Below are 22,873 nucleotides of genomic sequence, written 5' to 3' on the forward strand. Positions count from 1 at the left end.
ATTTTATTAAATATATGAATAGGTATGATCTTTATGTAACTTTCTATATTTCAAAAAACTACACTAGCGGACTATTTATGCGCTGACTGAACTTGCTTCGTAGACAAGGTTCGTTCTGTAGCACGCTTCGGGCGAAGCCGGGGCCCGATTCCCTTGACCCCAAAATCTAGTTTTTATTCAAATCCCGACTCAACCCCTCACCCTGCCTACACCACAACCACTATTACCCCTTACCAACCACCTCCCGTCTACAATCTTGATAAAGTCTCTTGGGAGAAAAGATACAGAGAAGAGAGAAAGGGAAGATTGTGATGAGATTGGGAACATGACTCGCTCTGGCAGATGTTTTAAGCCAGACAACCTGAAAACAGATGGAAATAAAGAAAAAGACAAAGAGAAAGGAAAAGGGAAGGAAAATACTGATGCTTTTCTCAAGGAAATCCAGAGGTCGGAATAGAATACGGCTGAACAGTTTAGCAAAGCCCCTGCCCAAATTTCGATCTTAGGTCTTCTTTTAACTTCAGAGTGAGAATAAATGATGGAAAAATTTCGGAATGCACATGTCACCCCAGACATTTCACCCAAGAGATTGGCCAGGTTAGTGGGACAGATTTTGGCTCAGCTTCAACCTCATGAGAGGTGATTGCACCAGTAGCAAAAGAGATCTCAGGATAAAGAGGTACCATATCATATGTGTAACGAAAACGGACGTGACATAGCAAGTTGCTAGTATAACTTGTTCGCACAGGGGTCTGAAAGCTTTTCAGTCAAGACTGGTCGGGGCTCTGGAGAGGAAGAATCTACATCGATCACGATGCGAGCAACAAGGTAATGGTGTTCGAAAGACAGATCTCATCACAGCACTTGCTTTCCCTAAACTATCTATCTTTAGAAGAGCAAAACTTCAAGAGGGAATTCTCTAATTCGATAGCCTTACAACAAACAAGCTTGCTTAACGCACTAGCTTTGAGTTCCGACTTAAAAGCTCTTAGAAGTTAAAAACCAAAAGACAAAGCGCATCGCTCTCACGCTCGTCAGTAAAGTCAGTTATTCGTCTTTTATAAACGAGTGTTGTGTACTAATAGGCACTTGCTTACCGTAACCGCAAAGAAAGAACGATTCTATCTATTCATAATCATAAGGGCTGGAGCGCCTTTCGAACGGTATAAGTTATGACTTCGCTTCCGAAAAGATAGATTTCACTCTGATTCACTAGCATCCACTACCGGAAGGAATTGCCTTACTTACCACCTGCTCTTTCCTTTTCATTACCGATCCGCTTTCATAACAGCATAAAAGAAAGGAGTCTCGGTATTCGTTCTAACTTCCCCTCGCAAAGAAAGAAGATCTGGATTTGACTAGGGCGAGCGCAGTTTACTATGCGAGTGGAGAGATTTAAGCGAGCTAATAGCGACTCTTTCAGACCCTCCCTTTCTTTAGACTTGCAGTAAAGCTGGACAAGTTTACTCAGCTTGCACTTGAGCTTGAATTTTTTAATCCGCATTAAAAAATCCCCAACCAAAGCTACAAGAAAGCCCGCTACTTGCCAAATAGTAAAGCGCCTTCCTCCCTGACTTGACTTTCCTAGCTACCAAGCCCCTCTCCATTCAAACCCTTGCCAGAAGGACGAAAGAAAGGAAAGATTCTCTATGATAGCGCTTGAATAACGATAATCGGAGTGAAAAGCCTTAAAGAGAAAGCTTTAGCAACGGTAGGAGTGGCAATCGTCACTCGCCAGCACCTGACGAGCTTACCAGAACCTTCTCTCGCAACAAGAAGAGTTTGACTTGGGCAAGTTCATGATATGAAGAGCCTTTAGATGAAGAACGCCCTACTAATACAAGTCAAGGAGAGGAAGGACCAATGAAGGCAAATATCCTATCCCATGGGGCTGACCTCCGACCATCAAAGAAGGGATTGGACTCAGGTGGGCAAGGCAGGATCCCAACCCATTTCTCCCATCAAGCAAGCATCAGAGTCAACAGGCTTTGTATCTTTCTCATCCGGGATAGGCCCCGAAAAAGAAAGAGCTGCGAAATTAGAAAGACTAACACAAAGAAGTGATGACTTTCTCTTCTCTCTTCGGATCGGGCCAGTCACCTTCATTCGATGCGTATAGTTTTTGCTAGAGTGGGCGGCGCTCCCGGTGAAGAGATGAGTTGCAATATGAGTCGATGTTATCGAAGGTAATGATTCCTGTTCAAGGAGACTCCGGAGTGGCATATTCGACGTAAGATGAACCTCTATCCATCAACTGATCTGTCTGGGGAAAAAGAGTACCGATCTCCTTCTTCCGCCCATGCGTTTCGTTCAAGGGCGAGTCTAGTATTCTGCCCTTTCTGGTCGCTTGCTTCCGATTCCCTTACTCGATCTCCTTCGGACCCTCCTGCTTTCTTGTTGTATCTTTCTGCATGATGAACCTTTAGGGGGAGCAGCAGAGTTTTCGCCTGCCCCTCTAGATCAGCCTATTCTTTCTTTTTCATTGGTGGAGGTCCGTATCAAAGATAACTCATTCTTCTTGATTCGCTATACAAAGTTCTTAAAGATCCCTCTTTCATTGGTATTGAACCCACATAAAGCCTGTTGCCGATCCGATTACCTATTTATAGGACTAACCAGAAGAGAAGGAAGTTTGGACCGACTGAAAGAAGGACAGCGGGGAAAGTTATCTAACCTGGGAGAAACCTTAGAATCCGTCTTTGAGGGAGGGTCTGAGGATGCTGACAAAACTGAGGGCTAAATGGGGGAATTGTCTTACTGCATGAGAGTCCCACTTCGGGGGGGACTGAAACCATGGAGGAGCTTTTAAGCCACTCGACTGTAAGGTAATGAAATTTAGGCGACTTTCTTCTCTGCTAAAAGATCTCTGGAATGCTGGCTTTATCAACATTTTATGGGCAATCTGGTTGGAGAGGAACTCGGTACGGTTTGAGAATTTCAAGCCGAGTGCTACAAGGTGCAAGATTAGGATCATGAAGTGGGTGTCAGAAGCCGGAATCCTATAATATAAAAAGGCACAATGGTGAACTCTGTTAATGTTAGAGACCTTGAAGTTTTAAAATTATTCAAGCTTCAATGCCGGCCAAGCCCATCTATTATCATAAAATAGAGCCTTCAGTTGCACAAGAAGAAACGGAGGTATAGCTAAGGGACTCAGATACCACACCTGAACTGAATAGTCATGTTGTAACGTCAATAAAAAAAATGTCACGTAGGGCCCTTCCCATGCAGCTCCTATCCCAGCTCCCGAGCTCTAGTGGTTATGCCTTCTACAACGAGGAAGTGCAACTAGGATGAAAAGGAATTTCTCTTCCCTGACCGTTCACGCTGTACCAAAGGTTGCTACATCCGAAACTGCTTCCCGCGCCTCGGGAGTCACTCCAAAGGCTGATCTTTCAACGTGCAGCTGGTGTAATGGATTCTGATTCTCGACGATTCGTTAGAATCTCCGGGTATCTCTATCCTTCTCGTCGGGCTGATGAGGCCTGCTATGAAAAGGGATAGATAGGCACTACCCCTTAAATTAAAAGGGTACTCCTATGGCGATATACATGCCATCTGAATACGACCCAAGAATCCACTCTTATCTATCTTCCTAGTCTCTTTGTCTGAACACAGGTTGCAAATTTAAAACTCAATTTAAACAGGGTTTGACCAAATCTTAATAATAGTTCATATTCTATCCCTAGGAGAGCTTACAAGCTAACCATAGAGTCAGTAAATAGACTTAAAATCCTCAAGTGCTCTTCAAGTATCCTTATGTCTCCTTTCTAACTGGAAGTTCTGTTCCAGCCCGTTACCTTACAGCCAAGCCAGTTGAAGTTTATCTAATTTTAGTGCCTGTTGGAGTGCCACTTCCAAGCATTTCTGGTTCCCTGTAAGCCCGTAAGCCAGCTGGTTCTAGGATAAATGCACATCCTGTTTAGGAAGCAATCTCGTTATCGTATAATAATAAGAAGAAGATAGCAGCCCGTGCCTCTTTGATTATCTAGGCTAGTGGTCTGGTCCCTGGTTGCCCAAATCGACTTTCTCTACAAGATGGCTTTTTGGGTCAGACTCTTCTCCCTATGGTCGAAAATCATGCATTCCCTTCTATCAGCAGTGGCATCAAAGTACCTGAAAAGAAATATCATAAGAGAAGAAAGAAAAGAGCTTCGGGTTCAGAAGTCGTACGTCTGGTTCACTACGTTCTACCACTGCAGGGCGTGATCATGCTCAAAAGACGAGTTTGATCCTGTCTTAGAAGGAAGACTAGCAATATGCTTTACAAAATCCACTCGGTCAGAATAAAAGGAAAGTGCCAGCAGCAGTTCTATTTGTCAATAACAACCTGCTCGTGACATATAGTTTGTGTGCCGATATGTATGTTTAGTAGGTGCTCTGGAAACAAACATTTTTTTCGTATGTATGTGCTTTCTATTCGAGTCTGCCCTGGATTTGTAAGCCCGGTATGCATCCTATTGGAAGCGGCAAAAACCTCTGACTTTGGACCTTAGCACGAATATCTAAAGGAAATGTAATTACCCCGACGCCTCCTCAGGCGGGTGTTCGAAGAGCTCCTCGAGCTCAGAGTGTTGGTAAGCCTGTCTTAGTGACGGTCGGCTAAGCCGTGTAGCTAAGCACGGCTAAATAGAAAGGCTTGTCCGGATGAGTGGGCATCCGTCAAAGCTAGAGCACCGGGGAAGCAAGAGCGATTGTCTTAAAAAAAAAAGCCCAACAGGAGAAGGATCGTGACTTCACGTCCTAAAAGCACCTCTGTATCCCACGGCAATCCTAATGTAATGTGACTTTCCGATTAAGGAACTTGCTTGAAAGGTCTTCTTCTCTTGTCAATGTCAATCTGCAACCAAGTCAAGAGGTAGAACAAAGGCATCCTCAAATGAGACAGATGAAAGCATAACCACTCACTCGGGCGTGGGAAATAAGAAAGGTCGATCTGACTCCTTTGCCCGCTACAGATTCTGTTAACGAGTTTAGAGCTTCCCAGTCTTGGGCTTCTTCCTCTTCTTCGTGAGCAGTAAGAGGGCATGCCTTAAGGATAAGGAAAGGACGTGGTCTCTCGGGTATCTATCAACATATAGGGATCGTCGCCTCTGTCGCTGCATAGAGTTATCTTCCTATTCAATCACCTTTCAATCTCCGAGTTCGAAGGGTAGAACAAGGGAAGGTCAAGGCTTTCCAGGGATTGTTTCATAAGGAGATACTCACCTTCTTCGTTCACCTGCTCGGTCTGGTTCACCGCGAAGTGGGCTTGACGAGATTTATTTATCAGGAGTTTTTTTGGATTTCTTCGAATTGGAAGAAAAAGAAGGAAGGAGGAGGAAGAAAATGAACCTCGAATCGACGAGGTAAAAGAAAAGCGTAAAAAAGAAAGAAAAAAGAGAATGTTAGAAGGTGCTAAATTAATAGGTGCGGGAGCAGCTACAATTGCCTTAGCGGGAGCAGCTATCGGTATTGGAAACGTTTTCAGTTCTTTGATTCATTCCGTCGCACGAAATCCATCATTGGCTAAACAATTATTTGGTTATGCCATTTTAGGATTTGCTCTAACGGAAGCAATCGCCCTCTTTGCCCTAATGATGGCCTTTTTGATCTTATTCGTATTCTAGTTTTTAGAGGTAGATGTGGCCTTTCATTCCTTAGCTTAGGGAGTGAGAGGGCTAAGGGGAATGGGTGGGTGGCCCCTTACGCGCTTTTTTAGGAGGAGTTCAGTGTAGTCGACGGAAGCTCATATAGGAAACGAAACTAAGAAGATTCCTTAAGAAAAGGCGTTATCCAAAACTCGTGATGCGCGAGCGAACGAAAGAAATCCCAAAACTCTCAATACATACCAATTTATGGTAAGGGCACTCACTGTCGGCAAATACTCGAATCCATTGACAGGCGTACAGGAGGAACCTTATGACAAACTAAAGCCTTGCAGAGTAAATAGTATCCTCTAAATGAGAAGATTAGCAAATGCGATATCAAGCTCACTATATCGAGTTGGGTCCCCTCGTTTAGTCTATGGGCATTCGCTGTGCCAACTCTGATGCGGAACCTAGGATATTTCATCATAGCTTCGGATTCTACGACCAGCACAGAACTTACCGAAGATGTTGCAAAAACACAAGTAACGTCAGGGGGGGAAAACAAACTATCCGAAGCGGTCTAACAACTTCGTCTGATAAGGTGGTGAAATCTCACTTACGAAGCGGCAAAAGTAATCAACATCTTTCAAACTTCAAACAAAGGCTTACTAATAATGGAAATGCCTGATATCCAATCTTTCTGGTTCAAAGAATGGGCTCGTAGTGGTTTGATTTTGCATATCTGAAATGCAAAGGGGAAGATTCCGGATTCCTAGCCTCTCTCTTCTTTGACCTAAGCAAGTTCGCTGTATAAGATAATCTTTTCAAAAAGCAGTTCTAGTCTGATTGATCTATCAATGGCAGGGAATAAATATAGGTCCTCTAATGAATTCCCTAGAGAAAGATAGGGTCTCACCTCTCTTCGCACTAACGTTAAGAGCAAATGAAAGCTTCTTCAGTACTCCTTCGGTCAGGGAGATGCCCGAACGATATAGATAGAGTGGAAGCCTGAAGCACTAGGAGTTATATTCCTATGGGGAAAGGAAAGGAAGAATATGAACCGTAAAAGAAAATACCAATTAAACCAATCACAGGAATACCAGTTACAGTACCTATCAGCCAAAGAGGAATCCTTCCCTGCCGAGCTTCCTTCTAGCCAATCCCTTTTCCTCCCTCTTTTCTGAAAAAGAAAAGTAAGAGTGGTTCTTTCAATCCCTGCTTTTTTCGTATACCAGAAGCACAGAGTGGATCTATTCTTTCTATTCAAAAGAAACCCCTCCCTCTGATATCAATAAAAATAGAAGTTGGGCTTAGAGTCTGTAGTTTCTGTAGTTGGTGTATTCCTTTTTCTGCTCGGCGAAGCGTGAAGCCAATGCCCCTAGTCTCAGGAAGAGGGTCTTTTGAAGGGGCCGCTGGTTGTTCACGAATAAGGCAGGCTCTTAGGAATCCCTATAATAGTAGAAGAGAATCTATGCCATCTCGTCGTTCGTCTCCTTTTTTCTGTGCGTGGGCATTTTCCTTATAATTTTGATTAACGTCCTTTGCTACGCTTACTCCTGCTCTTATTGGAATCTAGATAATATCTATGTCAAATAGCTTCTTCGAAGCATTCTTCCGGGATTCTCCAAAAGTCACTTTCACACTTGGATTCGATGGTGCGTAAAAGACCCGCAGCATATTCGTCGCAAACAGGGGACCCACTAAGAGCCCTTGCCCGAGATTAGTGAGTCATATGCCGAATGCCGAAAATGGTCTTCATTCTAGAACGAATATGCCATGCCTTAGAGCAGTTCCTTGTCCGATTCTCTCCTTGGCCCTAGACTGCTTTCTTACTCGTGCAAAGGTTTTTTGCAAGATGGATAGGATTTCTGACTTCCACTTCCTATAGGGCATGAGGGCTTCAAGCCTATGATAAGAGAGTTCCTGTCTCGATCCTTTTTATCTTTCTTCTTTTGCTTTCCCTCCGCTAGTCCTTTTATCGCTCTCGCTCGGGATAAGGAAAGGACCCGAAGGCCTTTCAATTCAATGGAATGCTTGTAGGTATCATAGGGAATTGTTCATGCATCCATTCTTCATTAAGAAGTGGTGCGGGGCCCAGTGCATACTCCTTTAAGAGCAAGCATCTTTTGTCAATCGGATAGGAGCCTCCCTAAACTCAGAAAAGGGATTAGCCTCAAAACATGAAACCTTGATGGGAGCAAGAAAGAGCCGGACCGGAAGAGCAGGATCAAGATCTGGTGTCGAACAAGCAAGTAGGTGTCACTAGTAAGATGGTTGGTGACTCACTGGGCTTAGTTCTGGTGATCCCAGTGAATAAAGATGCTAGACGTGCAGGTGAAATGGATCAGATCGCCTTTGAAATCGATCTTTTCCGCAGTGGTCAAAAGGCTTTTGACATGCTACATCGGATCCTCCCTTCCTTTCTTGAAATGAAAGGCAGAGCGCGAAGCTTGTGGTCCCGTCGCCTTCGCTTCGTTTCAATTGCAATTGCCCGAAGGAAAGATTGGATCTTCTTGCCGGGAAAGAGTTTGGTTACCAAGTTCGGTTACCATAAGCGTAAGTGCAAACCTTAGATCTCCGATATATAGGATAGAATGTAAGTTTAAAGGGTAGATAGTATGGCTTGACAATGTCGAGCTAAGACTATCGCGAAGTAAACACAGGGTCTGTCTTAACTATGGAATCAGATTTCCTCGCGACTATCTTTCCTTTTCTTCCTGGTTGGAAGCAGTATTTCGAGCTAGGGATCCTACAATTGAAGCTCCCTGAAAAGCCCTTCAATCCATCTTCATCTTGGCCGGCAGCCTAGATTGAGCCCTGGGACTTATCTTCCCGTTGGCTTTGCTGCAGCAGTACTCACATTTGATCTTTTTGGGATTAACTACTACAATCTTCATAAGACACCCCTCACACTTTGAGGTATTTGTAGGAAAATCTTTAACATTTTCATAGCTCATAAGGTATTTTGTTTTTAGCTTTTCATAGGATACTTTGTTAATTGTATAATTAGATATCAAAACTACCTCCCCTTTGTAATTTACGAGGTGCTCTCAAATTTTTCAATATATAATTCATTATTTCTTTTAAAAGTTTGGTTTTTGAATTCTACAATGCCATTTTATTAAGGTGGAATGGTAGTTTGGTGGATAATATTATTGTTTTTTATTGCTTTTATATTTTTATTAAGTTGATTTTTAAAGAGTGTTGGTTTGATGAATAATACTATTTCAGAAACAAAACTCACCAAAAGATGCATCGTACTATTACTATTTATTGCTTTTTATTACCTTTATCTTGTTATTAAGTTTATTTTCAACTTAATTATTGTAATATTTAAGTAGTTATTTAAATATTTTAAGATCCTCATCTTTACTTCTAAGTAAATAGGTATAACAATATCTTGTGCAATTATCTACAAAAGTAATATAATATTTTTCCACCGCTAGTTTTCATAAACTATAAATTATAAACTTTTGAGTGAATTAAATCTAGAGTTTCACTAATTCTTTTAATTATTTGAAAAGAATGTTTTGTGAATTTTGATTATATAAACCAAAAATTTATGATTTTTCTAAAAAATAATACTTAGTAATAATTCAAGGTTAATTAACTTTTGCATAAATTTATAATTCACATATCCTAACTTACAATATCACATATCACAAGACTTAAACAAGTGAGAAAAAGAGGTATCATCGTCGTCATCATCATTAGTTATAACGATCATTACATGTATTTTTAAGAGGTCATCATTATGAGACCACTTTCTTAAAAATATTTTATGTTTAGAGAGTATAAATTTATCACTCTTAAATATTATTTTAAAATATGTTTTGCTCAATAATGAGTTAGACACTACTGTTAGCAACTTGAAGCATATTATAAAGGTGAAAAGCTTTTTAGAAGTCTTCTTCAACATAACCTTCCCAACACTTAATATCTTGGAGATTGATGAATTCTCCATGTAAATAAGTGTTCTCTATTTACTTCTTTATAAGTAAGAAATATCATATTTTCATAGTATATATGTCTTGTTATATTAAAATCAACCTACTACTGTTTAGGGATTATTGATTAGGTTTATTTTTAAAGTCATGACAAATAAATTTATTCCAAAACTATATATGAGGTGATCAACTTTAATGATATTAGCTTGAATAGTCTTTTCCTTTTTAAGATTCTCTTGTTTAGCTCTATTTCTATAATCTTTAGCTAAATGTTTAGTCTTGTTGTATATGAAGCATTTTCTATTAAACTTATTGGCAATTTATTTCCTCTTCATAATAAACATTATTGTTGTTGTTGTTGTTGGACTTCCTCATTTGTTCTACTATGTTTACTTTTAAAAGTCATACTAGAAGAGTTGGTGACACGACTAAAAAATTGATATCTTCTCCTAAGTACAGGAGTGTCGAAGTAATAAATAACCCGGCAAGACCGGGGTCGAACCACAAGGAGATTAATTGTATAAATTATAGATGACAATAATAAACAACAACAATAGTAACAACAACAACAACAACAACAACAACAACAACAACAACAACAACAATAATAATAATAATAATAAAGAAGGAGAAGAAGAAGAAGATGCTGAGAATTTTGAGATAGAATATTAACGTAAGGATTAAACAATGATAACAATAAATGTCAAGGTTAGAGGATCCACTAATGGTATGTCAAATAAGTATTAGATTATAGATTGTTAACATGATTACATTAATCATCTTATTCGATTTATGCTAATACTTGTAAATCTTGTCAAGCATTCATGATTACAACTTATGTTAATAACAAATCAAGTTCCTTTCATAGCTCAGGTGTCGGTTATACCATACAGTATGGGCTATGAAAGTGCCAAGCATTTTTTGTACCAAGTGTTATATAACATAAATCAAGATTAATCATTTAACAAGCAAAGTATTGAAGAGGGAATAAGATAACAAATATAAAACATGTTAGTATCAAACATTAAAGTCCATATTAAGTTTACACTATACTTATTCTTACACCATTAGTGTAACCTTTTCACCTTGACATAATAAACTTAACTAAACATTATGAAAGAAAGAAAAATAAATAAACATAAATAAGATAAAAGTTAACTAAGTAAAGGAAAAGAAATGAAAGACATAAACTTGATATTAATGAAAGCAAAGCATAAACATTACAAAAAATACAAAGAGAGAAAGCAAGAGCATGATCTTGATTTGGAAACTAAGATGCCTAAATGCATGGCAAATGCCTCCTTTTATAGGCCAAAATTGGGAACTATTGATTTGATGACTAATTGATGAGTGGGTGACCAACTCTTGACTTGGTGACAATCCTTATCTTCTCTTGTCTGCCCAAAATGTCATTGATAACGTCAAAATTGGAGCCAACTGAAAACATGAAAGTTGGAGCCAATTGTCTCACCTTTCGTATGTAAAACATTCAGGTCATTTGGACTTCTAGAACTCCAGATATGGGTCAAACACTAAACAATGCGCGGGCTGGAAGACAAAGTCGGATTTCATTGTTGTTGCTACAATTTGGACTTGAAAATGGCCTTTTTAGATCTTGGGCTCCATATGAAAGTTGTAGGCCTATGTCTTACCTTTCCATCCATATAAATTGGACCTAAATCTGAGATATATAGCTCTAGATATGACCCAATTACCGAACAGTGTTCCGGTTTGGATTGCACCGCCATCTCTTTTCTAAGTTTGGCCATCTCTTTGTCCTTTCAATTTCAATTCTTAAATTCATCAATCAATCCTTTGATTTATGTGATAGGCCTGTATTTAAAATGAACATTTACCATAAATTAAAGGTATCTTATATTATTAGATACGTTATTATAAAACATGCTTTAGTTAAGGAGTTATTGATACTTTGAGTGCAAAATGATGATATGAAACCTTGATAAAAATGCACTTTTAAATACTAATCAGTTGGCTATTTTTTTTATATATCATTTATTATCCTTTTCTAACAAGATTGAAGACTGAAGTCGAGTTTTAGTTTGAATGAGCCAAGGTAGCTTAGCTTGGGGATTTGTTAAGAACGGAAGATCTTGAATTGCATCATCGGTTAACAGTAGCTGCTGCTATCGAGATCTTTAACAATCCACACAAAGCTCCTTACCCTGCCCCGCTACTTTTCTACTATTATTAGCAATCTCTAATCTCATCAAGCGGTGGAAAGGCTTTCAAAAGAGACTCCTCACTCAATGTCTTCCCCTTTGTTCATTCAAGATCTTCTTCATATGGAAGGTAGTTACACACTGACCTAATCTCTACTAATGTGGAATAAAAAGCAAAAAAAAAAGAACAGATGTCAGGCTAGCAGCAGCTACGGTACAGCACATATGAGAAATGGGAGGGTAGGGCTTTCCTAGAAGGGAGTCCATAAGGAAGTGCTCTAGTGAAAGTGTTTATTATGTGTAATACAGATCAATTCCATCAAACCAAGTGTAACCAGAATCTCATAGCCCACCAAGGGCTAGTCCTCAAATCTCAGCCTTTGTTTCTATTGAGGCTTAGTGTTCACGCTTTGGATCACCAAAGGGGATCTTTGTTGGTTGATAATGTAAGTCACTTAATAAAAGTGTTGATTTACGGCTAGATCCAGGATCAAGTGAAGCACTATTAAATGTTTTTTGCATGACCAAAAAATTGGTTAGTATAAAACATGTTTTAGTTAAGGAGTTATTGATACTTCAAGTAAAAAATGATAATATAAAACCTTGATAAAAATGCGCTTTTAAATACTAATCACACCCCTCAACCAGCTTATTACTAGTCCCTAGTAATCAAAGCATTAGAAAAACAATTTGCAAATTCCATAAGGCAAGGTATTCATCATTCAACTTCCATTAATCTATCGGGATAAACAAACTCTCATTAAATTTATATATCTGCTTAATACCTCTTAAACAATATATTAATAAACCTTTCTTTTGTGCTCAATATAGCTTTTCTTAGAAGAAAACAAATTTTTTGTTCTAATGTTTAAGGTTAACTTTCTTGGGTTGGGATTATTATTTTTCTCTTTTTTTTCTTTTTTTTTAATATATATACATATAACTTAAAACACCATGCATATTTAACCCATGTAATAAGCTTTTGGCCAATGACTCCCGGACCAATTGGTCTTAGGGCATTAGGTGTTGAGACACCACTACAAGCTTAGTAACTTGGGTTGCCGATATTAATACAAAGATAGTACAATGTTTAATTTCCTTAAGCTTTTCTCCTCAACCCATGGAACAAGTGTTGGGTCAATAGCTCCTAAGTTAGTTGACTTTAAGGTACTAGGTGTTAAAACATCCCTTTAGGCTTAATTACTTATGTTAAAGAGGCTACGAAACCAAATTTATCTACATTTTTATTATCATCATTTTTTTAGCTCTTTTTTTTTTGTTTTTATTTTTTTTTCAAATTATATACTATTCATTTTCCTTAGTTGTTACCTTTAACAAAACAACATAAATAATGTAATAATCCAATGTGCAACCTACAATCATATGTTAAAGTGGATTTCATCGTTATTATTACAATTTAGACTTGAAAATGGCCTTTTTAAAACCAGATCTCTACAAGAAAGTTATAGGCCTATGTCTTACCTTTCCATCCATACAAAGTAGATCTAAATCCGAGATCTACAGCTCCAGATATGAGTCAATTACCTAATAGTATTCCTGTTTAGACTACACCAGCATATCTTTTATAAGTTTGGTCATCTCTTTATCCTAATTTTAGTTCTTAAACTCATCAATCAATGCTTTTATTTATATGATGGGCCTGCATTTAAAATGAATATTTACCATAAATTAAAGGTATCTTATATTATTAGATATGTTAGTATAAAACATGATTTAGTTAAGGAGTTATTGATACTTCAAGTGTAAAATGATGATATAAAACCTTGATAAAAATATACTTTTAAGTATGAATCACCTTCACCTTTTTGTTTTGCAATCATAAGCATTCTAGGTAATTCTTAAAGTTTTCAAATATGGTGGAAACCTTTCAATAATTATAGTCACTTGGAAGGATTCATTTAGAACAATACCTTCAATATGAATACCTTGTAAGATGAGTTAAAACTTGTTAAACTTGGCTTGTAATAGTCCTTAAATCGACCATCTTGGAATCCAAAAATTTACTAACTACGAACCTTGTCATACCAACATCTTAAACCCTATATTTTTTGTTTTCCATGGTGCCTTTAAACTATGGATTCAAATATAAACATCATATAATGTATAACCTAATTTATTTAAGATATATAATGCTTGCTTATGAAATCGTTATGATCCCAATCATCCACAATGATAACAATGGTAGGATTAAATTTATTATATAATAGCTTTGCTTTTTTTTTTTTTGGTCAAGAACTTTGTGAAGTTTAAGATGATAAAAAAAAAAACAACATCTTTTGCCACTACCTCTTGAAGTTCAATCTGTCAAACTTTTTATGTCACTCTACATACACCAAAAAGGATGATAGTGGAATCTTTCCTATCAAAATAGAACTTGTCAAAGTAATATTGGTTAGGACTACCACATCTTATGTTGAAGTTATGATTATTTCTATATAGAAAATAGCTAAAAAAAAATTATAAATAAAAATTTTAGCTTCTCAAAAGAAAATATAAAACAAATAAAATAAATTTGTTTAACAATTATAAAAAGTTAAACAAATTAACAAAAAAAAGATTTATATAATATTAATAATGTTTCTTATAGTTTTAATTTAATATGGTATCCTTTTAATATGTATCAGCATAAATTTTTTTGGTGAAATTAAAAATTGCATAAAATATACCAGACTAAATTAAAATTTAATCTATAACTTAAAATTGTTAATTGGATACCAAGAAATTAAACTAGATTGCATATAACTAAAAGTATAAACAAAACAAAGATAAGATAATAAAGCCTTAAATTTGTTGTCCAAAAAATTAGAATGTGATCATAAAATTCTAGTTTATATGTATGCAATTTATATAATCAAGGTAAATGATTAGTACTTAAAAGTGCATTTTTATCATGGTTTTATATCATCATTTTGCACTTGAAGTATCAATAACTCCTTAACCAAAGCATGTTTTATAATAATATATCTAATAATACAAGATACCTTTAATTTGTGGTAAATATTCAGTTTAAATGCAGGTCGATCACATAAATGAAAGGATTTATTGATGACTTGAAGAACTTAAATTGCAAGGATAAAGAGATGGCCAAACTTAGAAAAGAGATGTCGGTGCAATCCAAACCGGAACACTGTTCGGTAAATGGGTCATATCTGGAGCTATATATCTCAGATTTAGGTCCAATTTATATGGATGGAAAGGTAAGACATAGGCCTACAACTTTCATATGGAGCCCAAGATCTAAAAAGGCCATTATCAAGTCCAAATTGTAGCAACAACAAAGAAGCCCGAATCTGTCTTCCAGCCCGAGCACTGTTCGGTATTTTGGCCATATCTGGAGTTCTAGAAGTCCAAATGAGCTGAATTTTTTACACAAGAAAGCTGAGACAATTGCCTACAACTTTCATGTTTGCAACTGGCTCCAATTTTGACGTTATCAATGACGTTTTGGGCAGACAAGAGAAGATAAAGATTGTCACCAAGTCAAAAGTTGGCCACCCACTTATCAATTAGTCATCAAATCAATAGTTCCCAATTTTGGCCTATAAAAGGAGGCATTTTCCATGCATTTAGGCATCTTGGTTTCCAGATCAAGATCATGCTCTTCCTTTCTCTCTTTGTATTTTTTATGCTTTGTTTTCATTAATATTAAGTTTATGCCTTTCATTTCCTTTCCTTTACTTAGTTAACTTTTATGTTCTTATTTTGTTTATCTATTTTGCTTTCTTTCATTATGTCTAGCTAAGTTAATTATGTCAAGGTGAAAAGGTTACACTAATGGTGTAAGAATAAGTATAATGTAAACTTAATATGAACTTTAATGTTTGATACTAACATGTTTTATATTTGTTATCTTGTTCACTCTTTAATACTTTGCTTGTTAAATGACTAATCTTGATTTATGTTATATAACACTTGGTACAACAAATGCTTGGCACTTTCATAGCCCATAATGTATGGTATAACCGACACCTGAGCTATGAAAGGAACTTGATTTATTGTTAACATAAGTTATAATCATGAATGCTTGACGAGATTTACAAGTATTAGCATTAATTGAATAAGATGACTAATGTAATCATGTTAACAATATATAATCTGATTGGAACCTCCTTTGTGTGTGGTTTCCAATTCAATAATAAGAGTTTATACTATACTTGTTTGATATACCATTAGTGGAACCTCTAACCTTGACATTTGTTATTATTATTGCTTAATCCTTACATTAATATTTGATCTCCAAGTTCTCATCATCATCATCTTCTTCTTCTTCTCTTTCTTTATTATTATTATTATTATTATTATTACTACTACTACTATTATTATTATTATTATTATTATAGTTATTGTTGTTATTGCTATTATTGTTGTTTATAATTTGTACAATTAACCTCCTTGTGGTTCGACCCCGGTCTTGCCGGGTTATTTATTACTTCGACACTCCTGCACTTGGGAGAAGACATCAACCTTTTAGTCGTGTCAGTAAACTTAGAAATTAAAATATCATATTATCAAGCATAATATATATATATATATAGTTGCATAAGAGATTGAAACAAAATCCTAGCATGCATATCAAGTATATATTAAATTTTATACTTAAACAAAAAAAAATATAGGTACTTACTTTTTGAAACAATTAAAAATTGATTAAGCTAAATATTTGTTCAAGAATCAATCATTTGTCCTTCATGTTTTACTATTCATCTCTTAATGTAAATATATATTAATTTTAATAAGTCTCTTATAATTTTAACAACATTACCTTATTTAATTGCACTTTTACACAAATTTAAGAACATTTAATTCCAATATATCCCTTTAAATATTAAACATAAGCTATAAAGTACATGGAAAGTTGAAAAAAAAACTAAAGCTTAAAAACAAAAAGAATAAAGCTAGAAAAACCAAGGTGAAGAAGTGTCTAAAAATCTGTAAAGAATTTATTCTAAAATTGTTTAAAAATACTCTTCTTTCAACTCTTTTTATATAGAGTCTCGAAACTAAAACTAATATAAAATTAATTTTAATAATTACTGGACTTAATTCCTATCAATATCAAATTCAATTACCTGTTGTGAATCACTATTAAACCTAATAACTTTGATTTTAAATTTGGTGTTTTGTTTGAATAAATTGCTCAAGTTAAAGAAATTGTTCAAACTCTTAATTTATGAATTGGACAAAGTAATGGGTTTATAAGCCAAATAAACTGGGAAAAAGATAATTTTTTATAGTTAAAAAAATTATTTTATAGTAAATGCAACTTAAAGTTAAACAAAATCATGTGTAACTTAAATTCACTTTACTGAGATCATTTCTCTAATAAAAATTTAAATGGTTTTAGATTTAACTTTAATTTTTTTATATTTTTATTATATAAACTACAAAAAAATATTATATATTTTTTATGTTAGAAAGAGGGCTTTAGATTTTCAAAACGTATCAACTAAGAAATTTTTTAAGATTAATATTATATTCATCCGCAATGTTTCATGTTAAAAAAATTTTATTGAAAAATAAACTAAAGTCTTGGTTAAATCTAACTTTTAATTGTAATAACTAAAAAGGTGTTTATTAAACATAATTTGTAACAAAATTTCCAGCAGATTTTGAAATAGCAGTAATCTGCAAGCCAAACATCATCGTTGACAAAAAAGAAAAATGCAGGAGGAGGAGGAGGAGGTGTGCACATGTAACTCACGCGAGTCTACGCAACACATCGTTTGGATCCATGTTCGGCTTTATAGAAAGTAGAGCCAGGGCTTCCCGATTCATCCACCATGCACTGTTCTTTCCATGCTGATACTTGGTTGTGGTTGGCATGAAGGATGTTGCTTCGTTGCCGGCATAGATTTTGAGTGATGACAGCAAGATAGCAATGATCGAAGCTGGGAGGACGACAAAACAAACCATTTTACCAATCTATTTTTGACACGACCTAACGCTTTATGCTGTGCTTTCTTTAAAGAAAAGTTTGGTTCTTTTAACGAGGGACTTTTACACGTAAGTGTTCCTTCCTTATTTTTTTGACCTTTAGATCTCGTATATTTTTTTAATCAAAAATTTAAAAATCCCGCACGTATCTTGTTGTCAAAACACTATTTGTCAGTTGCTCTGTATATTTGTTCTTTTCTTTTCTTTTCTCCCTTCACTTTCTCTTCCTCAACTGCAACCTTTTTTTTTTGTTGATTTTTTCGTATTTTCATCTATATAAATATTTTTATTTATTAGAGTTTGGTTTTTTTGAATATAATTTACAAATATAATTTCTTCAATATGCATTCAAATTTATAATACTATATCATTTGAATAAAAAATTAAAGATTCTATTTTATTATTATTTAAAAAAGTTAGACAATTAAAATCAAGAACATGAATAAATGTTAAAAAACAAATTCACATGATGATTCTCATTGTTAAGTCTTGGTTTTATGGTGAATTGAGTTAGTCCACTCACTATACTATTAAATATTAAATAATTTTATTAACGGATTTATTTTATCAATGTAAGACACATAATTCATCAGTAAAAATTTTACCGACGAGCTCTGTCTGTCAGAATATTGATTATCAATAATTTTCATTTTTTTTGCTATTTTTGTTGGAAAAAAACCAAATACTAAAGGTCCTATAGACAAGAGAAGCGTGGCAAAAAACAAATCCCACGAGAACTTTACCCACATACTCATTCCGTCTGTATTTCTAATGGTAAATGCTAGTACGTCGGTGATTATGGTATGGATAGTAAATATTTTAGAACTCTTTGTAAAATACCAAAGGAATATATTTATCGGTAATATCAACGGTAAATCACCACGATATAACATCATCTGTGATTGTGGCATGGACAATAATGTTTTTGCAACTCTTGATAAAATACCAACAGCTCTGCTCTGTTTGTAAGGCTATTGGCATTTATTGAAAAATATATTTAAAAAATATTTAGAATACATAATTTTTTAAATATTATATTGATTAATAGTAAAAAAAATTAATTAACTAAATAAAATTGTATTAAACATTAAAAATATAAAAATAATGTTAAATAATATTTATCTAAATATTCATTACAAATTTAATATGTTTCAAAAATAAAATTAAACAAGAATAACGGTAGAGCTGGAAGAGGAGGAGGCTAATTATTTTCAGGACCGTAGTGCCATAAAGGGGTCCATTCTTGATCTAATGTTCATGATCATTTAACTGAGCTAATTATAATCAATTGAGTCGTTCATATTATTGTTTCAAGGTCATGAACTCCTCAAACTGGGTGCTCGATATTGATAAAGAGCTCCCAACGGTTAAGACACTACAGGTCGTCTGTAAGTTTTCAGCCATAGTATTGGAAAGCTTGTAGACCTGATTTTTTTCGAGTCCACTAGACTATTCTACCTCCATCCACAAATTTAATCCATCATTTCCAATTACCATTTTCATGGTAAATTCAACAATAACAATTAAAATTCAATAAAATTTTCAAATAATTATTACAATACAAACAATAAAATAATTAAATTTTCATTCTACATATCTACACAAATTTATATGAATAATTAAATAATTAAATTTGATTATTTAAAAAAATTCATCAGCACCTTCCCCATATTAGAGACTACTCACAGTTTTCATACCTATAAATATTGATAATATCCACAAGCATATTAACTCTATTGCAAAATCTTATATACAATCCAACATATATAGAAATTTAACATCTATATATTTTCAACTAACATCTTTATAAATTCATAAATAACAATTAAAATTAATCGAAATAATACAAAACATAACAAGCAATAATATAATAAAAGTAAGATAAAATAATTAAATTTAACTCTATATTTCAATTAACATTTTAAAGGTAAATTCAACAATAATGATTCAAATTTAACAAAATTTTCAATTATTATGGAAATACAAACAATAAAATAAATTGAACAAATAAAAAGAAAAAACTAAAGACTTTAGGAATGAAAAATATTTATCTTAATAGTGTGTTGATTTAAAGACTTTAGGAATGAAAAATATTTATCTTAATAGTGTGTTGATTTAAAGACTTTAGGAATGAAAAATATTTATCTTAATAGTGTGTTGATTTAAAGACTTTAGGAATGAAAAATATTTATCTTAATAGTGTGTTGATTTCAAGATTTTATTTACAAACAATACACAAAACAAAAAGCAACAACAAAAATAATCATAATTAAAATAAAAAATAAAAAAAATACAAAGACAAAGAAATGAGAACCATACATTTTAATATGTTGAAAACTAGAATCAAAACAATAAAAATGAAATGAAAAACGCATAAGAGAAGAGAAGATGAATGAGGAACGGAGAAAAAATAAACCATAGAGGTGGGGCTGAGTTTTATACTACAATATTACCAATAGAATTACCGATAAAAATTAGAATAATATTTTCTTAGACAGTGGAATTAATTTCTATTGGTAATGTTCGTTGGTATTTTTTTGAAATTTGCACTAAAATTTTAAAAATCTCTCAAGAATTTTCAAAGTTCGTTGGTAAAAAGGTGTCAAAGCATGCATGCATTGGATTTGCAGCTTTCGTCAATGATTCCATCAGTAAATGGGGCCGCTGACCTAACACTCTGATAGTCTCACGTGTTGGAATTTGCACTGTCCGTTGATGATTTTGTCAGAAATAGCATCGGTGATTGGGGCATGGACAATAATTGTTTTGCAACTTTTGATAAAATACCAACAGTCACAAACTATTGGTATAGTCATCAGTGATTGTGGAAAATACAATAAATATTTTACAACTCTCTGTGAAATACCGTCAAACGATTCTGTCGGTATCGTCGTCGGTATATGTGTCATACTTTTACATGTTTTGTTTGTATTACCTATTTATCCTCCTTCACAAATGCATAAATTTCAAACTTACCGCATGTACAACACAATTACAAATAGCAAATGATTATAAAATAAATATTTCATGTTCCAAAATATAATCAATAATATAAAAGCTTTACACTTTTCGTGTTTTGATTATATTTAGTTAGAATTTTCATCTTCATCCTCAATTAAATTGTTATCAACTTCATTGCACTCTTCAATGTGGTTATCATCTTCTTTATCAACATTCTCTAGTCCATTAGAGCTCAAAACAACATCCAATGCCTCTGCGTCAACATCAACAAGACTATTATTGGCATCCAATTGATTAGTACTTAAAAGTGCATTTTTATCATGGTTTTATATCATCATTTTGCACGTGAAGTATCAATAACTCCTTAACCAAAGCATGTTTTATAATAATATATCTAATAATATAAGATACATTTTCTCGACACGACCCCATGGTTTTGTTTTTAAAATGGATAACCAATAAACTCTTGATTGATCTTTTTTAAAGGAAAGGGTGCATGTGTAATAAACTTGTTGGTATTGCTTTGCTAAAATAAAGACATCGTTTACGTTGCAAAGTATAGTTTTTTAGTTGATTTCAACAAGACCATTGTGAGGATCTACTCTGATTCCTCTAATAGTTATGTCATACCAATAGCATTTGAATAAAAATATTGTATTCTACTTGCTATGATATGCAATTCGACGATCTCTTCTAATTTTCTATAGTAGTTAACTTCAAATTTATTAGAAGTCAATCCCTTAATACAAACACTGTTATTATATGGCTTTCCTCCATACTAGTATTTTTCAGTATGAAACACATATCCATTGATAAATGAAAAGTATATTTTTAACAATGTTTTATATCATCATTTTGCACTTGAAGTATATGGACTTTAATGTTTGATACTAACATGTTTTGTATTTGTTATCTTGTTCACTCTTTAATACTTTGCTTGTTAAATGACTAATCTTGATTTATGTTGTATAACACTTGGTACAACAAATACTCGGCACTCTCATAACGCATACTATATAGTATAACCGACACCTGAGCTATGAAAAAAACTTGATTTGTTGTTAACATAAGTTATAATCATGAATGTCTGACGAGATTTACAAGTATTAGCATTAATCGAATAAGATGACTAATGTAATCATGTTAACAATATATAATCCGATTGGAACCTCCTTTGTGTGTGGTTTCCAATTCAATAATAAGAGTTTATACTATACTTGTTTGATATACCATTAGTGGAACCTCTAACCTTGACATTTGTTATTATTATTGTTTAATCCTTACATTAATTTTCCATCTCCAAGTTCTCATCATCTTCTTCTTCTTCTCTTTCTTTATTATTATTATTATTATTACTACTACTACTACTACTACTACTACTACTACTACTACTACTACTACTACTACTACTACTACTACTACTACTACTACTACTACTACTACTACTACTACTACTACTACTACTACTACTACTACTACTACTACTACTACTACTACTACTACTACTACTACTACTAGTATTATTAGTATTATTATTGCTACTATTATTATTTTTGTTGTTATTGTTGTTGTTGTTGTTGTTATTGTTATTGTTATTGTTGTTGTATTATTGTTATTTATAATTTGTACAAATAACCTCCCTGTGGTTCGACCCCGGTCTTGCCGGGTTATTTATTACTTCGACACTCCTGCACTTGGGAGAAGACATCAATCTTTTAGTCGTGTCAAGTTTTTGGCGCCGTTGCCGGGGAGGTAAGTTCTTGTATAAATTATAGTATTTATTTTATTTTCTCTTTTCACTTTTCTTGTATATAACTTTGTTTCTTTTCTCTTGTTTCTTCTTCTTTTGTTTTTCTTTTCCTTTTATTCTATTTCTTCACGTGCATGAGAGCATGGTCACGTACATTAAGTGGTAAACTTTGTACGGTATCCTCATCATTTTTAGAAAATATGACCGAAGAAGATAATCAATCACTTCATAATGAGAATAACCATGTTAGAACACTTAGAGACCACATGAATCCTAGAAGAACAAGTGCACGATCATGCATAGTTTTTCCTCCTGATGCATCTCATTTTAATTTTAAGCCACATATTATTCAACTTTTACCTTCTTTTTATGGCTTACATTTAGAAAATCCATACTTACATTTAAGGGAATTTAAAGAGGTCTATAACACCTATACTGACTTAAATTATAGCATGAACACCATCAGATTAAAGCTTTTTTCTTTTTCATTAAAAGATAAAGCTAAAACAT

The sequence above is a fragment of the Populus euphratica genome, unplaced genomic scaffold, assembly GCF_000495115.2.
Source record: "Populus euphratica unplaced genomic scaffold, PopEup_1.0 scaffold161.1, whole genome shotgun sequence".
Lineage (NCBI taxonomy): Eukaryota > Viridiplantae > Streptophyta > Magnoliopsida > Malpighiales > Salicaceae > Populus > Populus euphratica.